Source organism: Myotis davidii, unplaced genomic scaffold (assembly GCF_000327345.1).
Source record: "Myotis davidii unplaced genomic scaffold, ASM32734v1 scaffold118, whole genome shotgun sequence".
Classification (NCBI taxonomy): Eukaryota; Metazoa; Chordata; class Mammalia; order Chiroptera; family Vespertilionidae; genus Myotis; species Myotis davidii.
Window position 1 is genome coordinate 3,643,402 of NW_006290441.1, and position 6,731 is coordinate 3,650,132.

Sequence of the window (6,731 nt, forward strand, 5' to 3'; positions counted from 1 at the left end):
GGTACCAATTTATTGGTCATTTCAAAGAAGTATTGGTCATTTCTCCCTTTACGTATATTGATTTTCTGTAATTCATCTAATCCATAGCTTTATATGTATTTGTTTATTCTAACCCCTTTGCTATATTATTAGTAGTATTTCTAGCCCTTTTGATTGAATACTTCATTTTATAAATCATTCTCATTTTTACATACAGTGTTAAGACTACAAATTTTCTTCAGTTTACCACTCTGGACAAATAGTGATATGCAATACTGTTATTCAATGACAATGACTCATTTCTAATTATGTCATAAAATGAAGGTTATTTTTAAAAAACTCAAGTAATTTACAAGAGAGATATTTATTTCCAAGTCCTTAGAACCTTTCATTTTCTATTTTTCTCTTATCAATTTTTAGTTTTAATTTATTTTGGTGAAACACTGTTTGAATTCTATCTTTTGAAATTCATTGAGAGCTTTGTAGTCTAGTATTTACGTAAGTATGCCACAGGCATTTGAAAAGCATACGTGTTCCTATTGGGATCTAAAGTTCAGCACACACACATGCATTCACACACACACACACACCTTGTGTTTCCTGCTTCATCGTAATGTCTGTGATCAGTTCACTCGGTCTTCTCCCTGCTGCCACCTGCTGGCTCAGTAGGAGCACAGTCGCCTTTGTCCTGCTATTGACCTGGGAAGCCTATCTCACCATCTTGGCCAACTCCAGTGCATCACCGAGGTCACCTACTATTGCAGAGAGGCTTTGATTGCTGCCGGAAGCTGGAAAGCCTGGCCAGGTGAGAACCTAGTGTTGGCAGGCTGCAGACTCAGGAGAGCAGATGGCAGAGTGCCAGTCCGAGTCTGAAGGCCTGCGAGCTGGGAGAGTGATGTAAGTTTTAGTCCAAGTCCAAAGGCAGAGAAGGACTGTCAGGCAGAGAAAGCAAATTCTCTCTTATTCCACTTTCTGTTTTATTCAAGCCTTCAGAGGGTTGGATGAGGCCCACCACATTAGGGAGGACAATCTGCTTTCTCAGTCTACTCATTCAAATATTAATCACATCCAGGAACACCCGCACAGACACACCCAGAATGCAGTTTAGCCAAATATCTGGGCAGCCCATGGCCCATCAAGAGGATCCATAAAATTAACCATCCCACAAACCTCTGAAAAAGAACAAATATCAGGCCCAGCCGGCGTGGCTCAGTGGTTGAGCATCGATCTATGAACCAGGAGGTCACGGTTCAATTCTGAACTGGTCAGAGCATATGCCCTGGTTGCAGGCTCAATCCCCAGTAGGGGGCGTGCAGGAGGCAGCCGATCAGTGATTCTCATCACTGATGTTTTTCTCTCTCCCTCTCCTTTCCTCTCTGAAATAATATATATATTAAAAAAGAACAAGCATAAGAATAACACTGTTTGCAAGAAGATCTTAGATTCTGCATTTCTGAGGGAAAAAGTTTTTCAGTTTAGGACTGTATTTCTCCTCAAACTATCTATCAAGAGTAAAGCAAAAATAAAGTTATTTTAAGACATGCAAGAACTAAGAAAACTCATTTCTCTTTACATTCAAGGGAACTGCTTGAGGAAGTCCTTATAGCAAAATGATGGAGAACACTAAGAAAGAAAGAGAAATGAGATCCATAAAATAGTGCATCCAAACCACAATCCGGTGAAGTTCTAAAATCACCCCTGGGTGTCACTATGACCTAGGTGACTACCATTCCAAATATCAGGAGGTCCCTGAAGGAGACATCCAGGATAGAGAGACTCAGTAGAAAATATGATATTATAAACAAAAATTAGACTATTAAAGGACAAAGGAAAAAAGGCAAAGATTGCAAAATAAAGGCAATTACAAACTTCAAAGTGCAATATAACACTGGAAATATTACAGTGATGCCTATGCTTCAAATGGAAATAAATGGTCGTCTAGTATGAACACTACTGACTTTCAACTTTAGAGTCACAGAAACATGAATAATTATGATTTCAGAACAGAAGGTGAATATTATTAACTTTGACAATCAATGGAAGAATAAATTTGGAGGTGATAGTTTTGGGGAAGTAATGGGAGGAAGAACTGAAGGATAGCACAGGGGTGTTAATATTTTCATTAAAAAATAAAGCATCAGAGTAGGTGAAGCGAGAAATAAAGTTTTTAGTAGATTACTCAAGGTTACAAAAATATCAATGGAAGATGGAGAAAAGACAACACGTGTGAAATAAGTGAGCAACACATTTTGTCATAGTAGAATGTATACAGACAATGCTTAAAATAGATTAAGAAATGGTAGTAGAAGTATATTATTTAGAAATATGAAGTTAATAACCAGAAAAAATAGCTAAAGGAGATGGTTGCTCTGAGAAATAGAAAAGCAGGTCAATAGGCTCTGGCTTATTAAAATCAGGTGCGTGAATTACTCAGAAATTCGTGTGTGTATTTAATACACATAGATGTTAATATCTTCATTTTTATACACATATATACACATAGAGAATGAACAGCTTAGAGATTGATCATATGTCATATAGAGAATAAATATGTAATGATAATATAAAGTAACATGGAAAAAATTTAGATAATTCAATAACTGGTGGTTGGTCTATATGTTTGCAGTGCAGAAAAAAATGAGAATGTTATTTTTATAGCATGCTCTAAAACAAATACTAGCTGATTCAAAAAGGTAACTGTAGAAAACTAAGCTGCCTAAGTCCTAGTAGTAAAAAAAAAAAATAAAGTAAATCCCTTTCCACTGAAAGGAATTTCCATGAAGTAATAAAAACAATTATAACCAACATGATAGATCACTTTTATTATTTAAAAATGTAAAAATCCCTTTGTGGCAAGGCATTGACCAAAATGAAAAGGCAAACCACAAACCAGGATGTAGTTTAATTAAATGTGACATAAAGTGGGCTAGTATCTCTCATAATCACAGATCTCTTACTCTCTCTGCTGGATCTTCCGTTTGTCCCACCCGTTCCATGTATTCAGCATGTTCTGTGCCCTAAATAACTAAACAGTGTGGACTGTGTCAACCAGGCTCCCTTGCTCTGTTTTCCAATTGGGTTCAGCCAATGGGAGGCATGGCAGCAGACTTGGGGGGTGGGAGGAAAAGGGGGCAGGAGATTGATTCCTCTGGTTCCCTCCCTTCAGGATTACACGTTTTTGCAGTGGTTGTGCTCTTCCAAGAGCCATGGTATCCCTTCCCCCAAAGCTACTGATTTTGTGGGATTCTGGACCCCCTCCCAGTATCCCTCGGGCATAAGGGTGGCTGTGGCTCTCCAGTGATATTACGTGTGTTTCCCCATCTCTGTTGCTTTCCCTCAACACTGCCCACGCCACCGTAGTAAATGGTTCCTTCAAGTAAGCTGCCTCAGTCACTCTGTTGCGTGTCCTTCCAGGCCCTGACTATTACACAAGAAACTAAAATCGCAAAACAGGACACACATAGCTACAGTATACAAATTGCTACCCCAAATTTTGAAAATGCTGTCTCACCTGCAATGTCATGTCACACAGCAGTGACATGACATTTTTATCCATCAAACTGTCTAGCATTAAGACAAATGGTAGTTCCTGAGGCTTGCGAGCTACTCCCAGACTGTTCTGTTCAAAGTATAAACTGTTGTATCCTTTTTGGAAAACCATGTCAGTATGTATGACAGATCCTATGAAACAGCTGCACTTTGTGACCTAGGAATTTTATTTCTAGAAACCCAAGCTGAGGATAACAATCAGGAATCTAGATGAGGATCTACATCCTAACATGTTCTTAATAACAGTGGAAAAGATGAAAATGAATCAAGTGAACTATGGTAATTGACTATATTAAATGTAAAAGTCTACACAATGAGTAGATTGCGCAGTCATATAGACTTTTTTCATGATCTGGTAGAATGCTCTCAGGATAATGTAAAGTAACACGGCGTGATGTTAGAGAGCAAAATGTCTCTGTATCCTCGATGCCTCTAGAGCTGAAGCCACTTCCTTCGATGGTTAAACCGGGCCCTCCCCCAGGACACTCCCACTACTATGTCTTTTTATGCCATTTTCCCCTCTTCATCTTATTTTCTGAACATAAGGAGCCCCAGTGTGTGAGAAAGAAGGAAGCTTACACATAAACTGCTGAATTGCAGAGGTCAGCAACCACCCTCCTGTGAGGAGTGAGCATTTATTGAGAGCTTACCAAGTGCCAGGCGCTGCTGCGCTTTACACAATCTATCTCATCTAGTCCTCAGTTACCTACGCGTTTGGTGCTATTACTGGCCCCATTTTATGAAGTTAAATAAGAGAGATTACCTCAGTGATGGGCCCAAGATTCAAACCCAGGCTGCTTGGCTCCTGAGCCTTGAACACTATGTCCTGCCCCTTATGCTGGCCAGTGGGCTGGTGCTGACTGCTGGCCCCAGGCCTGAAGGGCGTGGCCTTCTTCCCAGTCAAAGGGAAGGTCTGTTATTTTAAGGGAAAGAATTCTACATTCTTATTCTGCAGGGCCCTCCATTCACTTAATAAAGGAGGGGCCTCAAAATATCACGGCATTTGGAGACTCAAAAGATGTATTTACTACACATGAACCCTATAAATGCTTTCTGAAGTTATTTAAAGCATTCCCCTTTGATCAGTCAGCCTTGGGAAAACATTACTTAACCAATAAAGTCAGTCAGTTAACTTCAAGGTTCCCTGATGTTTTTCAGTGGCTCCATTTTCATTATTTAGTGCCTCCTCCTCCTACCGGCTTTCTCATGGGCCCTGTCCTATTACCAGAGGATGTGTATGGGAAACGTATCTTTCTCCCATAATGTACCCAGGTAGGACTGCAGTCCCTTCTTTTGCTCCTTCTGTGCCCATACAATCTTCTATCACAGCACACAGAACCTATTTCCCTTCTTTTCACTAGTTAGACTGTGCGACTTGCAGTGATCATGTCTCATTCAGCCTTAACCACTCAGAACCCAGCCTGTGGCTGAGAAAATGCAAAAGAGAATGCTTTTGGAGGCTGGTGGGTCATCAAAAAGGGACCAGAATGTAAATTCACCACCATCCATGTCCCAGAGCAGATTCAGGGATTCTGGGTCACCCTAACAAAGCTCACAAGAGACTTGTGAATAGAGTCAGATGCCACTTTACTCAATTACAATAGGAAGCATTCCAACTCTAAATTCTATCTGCATAATCCATAGACACAGACAACAATGTGGTGAAAAGGGGGGAAAATGGATAAGGGGGGGGGAAGAAAAAGAAATCTAAGTTCAAGTGCTCTGGAAACCCTCCTTCTCCTGCTTAACTAGTGAAGAAAAGGGGGGGAAATGGATAAGGGGGGGAGAAAAAGAAATCTAAGTTCAAGTGCCCTGGAAACCCTCCTTCTCCTGCTTAACTAGTGAGCCTGGAATCAGAGAGGGGAGCTCTGCTGTGATGTGGCATTAAATGGCGGGAGGTTCTGCTGTCTTGATGTGTCCATTCTCCAAATCAGGAGGACCAGATATTTGGGTTGGACCCACAGGACCCGTGCCGTGGATGGTTTTCCAGGTGGCACTACTATCTGTTGCTCTGCCAACCTTCTTGCTGCCTTGGCTGACACATTCTGCTTTTAAGTGGCACACTGTTCTGAAGTGTGAGGCATCTCCTGCACTCGTCTACAAGGACCAGCACCACTGTATATGAATGGAGGGTGGGTTGAACACCAACAAAACGGAGAGAAGCTGAGCATCCAGAAACGATTAAGGGCACGTTCTGTCCCAAGGAGCTTACAGTTGAGTGGAACAGGCAAGCTTATCAGCAACCATTTCCAACAGAGGAGGTGGGGGCAGCAGAGGAAGCCCGTGGAGGAGAAAGTGGGCAGTTTCCTGTTGGCCTGGCCAAATGTTTTGTGTTTGCATGACTTCTACTGGGCTTGCAGTTTCAGGCTGTCACTGCTTTTATAACGAAGAAAGGAGCACAAATAAAATCAGACGAAAGCAGACAGAACATGCACCTTGCATAGAGTTGAGAAAGGCTAGAAAAGCAGACTGCACTGTGACTACAATGCTCATATTTCCCAAGAAGGTACAAGTGCTATAACTTGCCTAATAACATCCACATAATTTCTCAACAGCAGGATTAGTATTAAATCCCGGGGGAAATGGCAAGAACCCATTTTCTCAAGTTATTTAAAACTCAGACTAGACACACTCCCCCCACTTACTCCACAGGATGAGCCTGGTGACGAGACATCCATGATAGCAAGTAAGTGGCTTCTAGCTGCTTTGCCTCAGGTATTTTTTTTTAAAAAGTCATTTAAAAAGTATAACTCAAAAGCATTATAGTTAACGTAAGTTTAAAAAATTAGGCTTTGACTCATCAGAAGATGTAACATAACCAACAGTTCAGTTCAACTCACTCAAATTGTAAATCAATATTTTTATTAAAATATGCCTGAATTTAGCAAAGTTTTTAAAGGTACCATAACTTGGAATATTATTGTAAAACATGCTTTAAAGTCTCTTAATTAAAGTATTTCCTCTTAGTTATGTTATACACAGGGAGGGGCTTATGAATTATCTGTTGCTCCTTTACTAACCACGCAAAGGTCAGTAAGGTTTCTAGAGGCTGTTCCTTTCTTTTCTTTTATCATTATTCCAGAATTTTAGAAATTATTAGGTCCTCATATATCACTTCTCAAATATGGTTTTCACTACAACATTGAGAGCTTCAGATAGGATTTAAGTTGTCAAAAAAATTGGGTCTGCTCTAATGCTTTCTG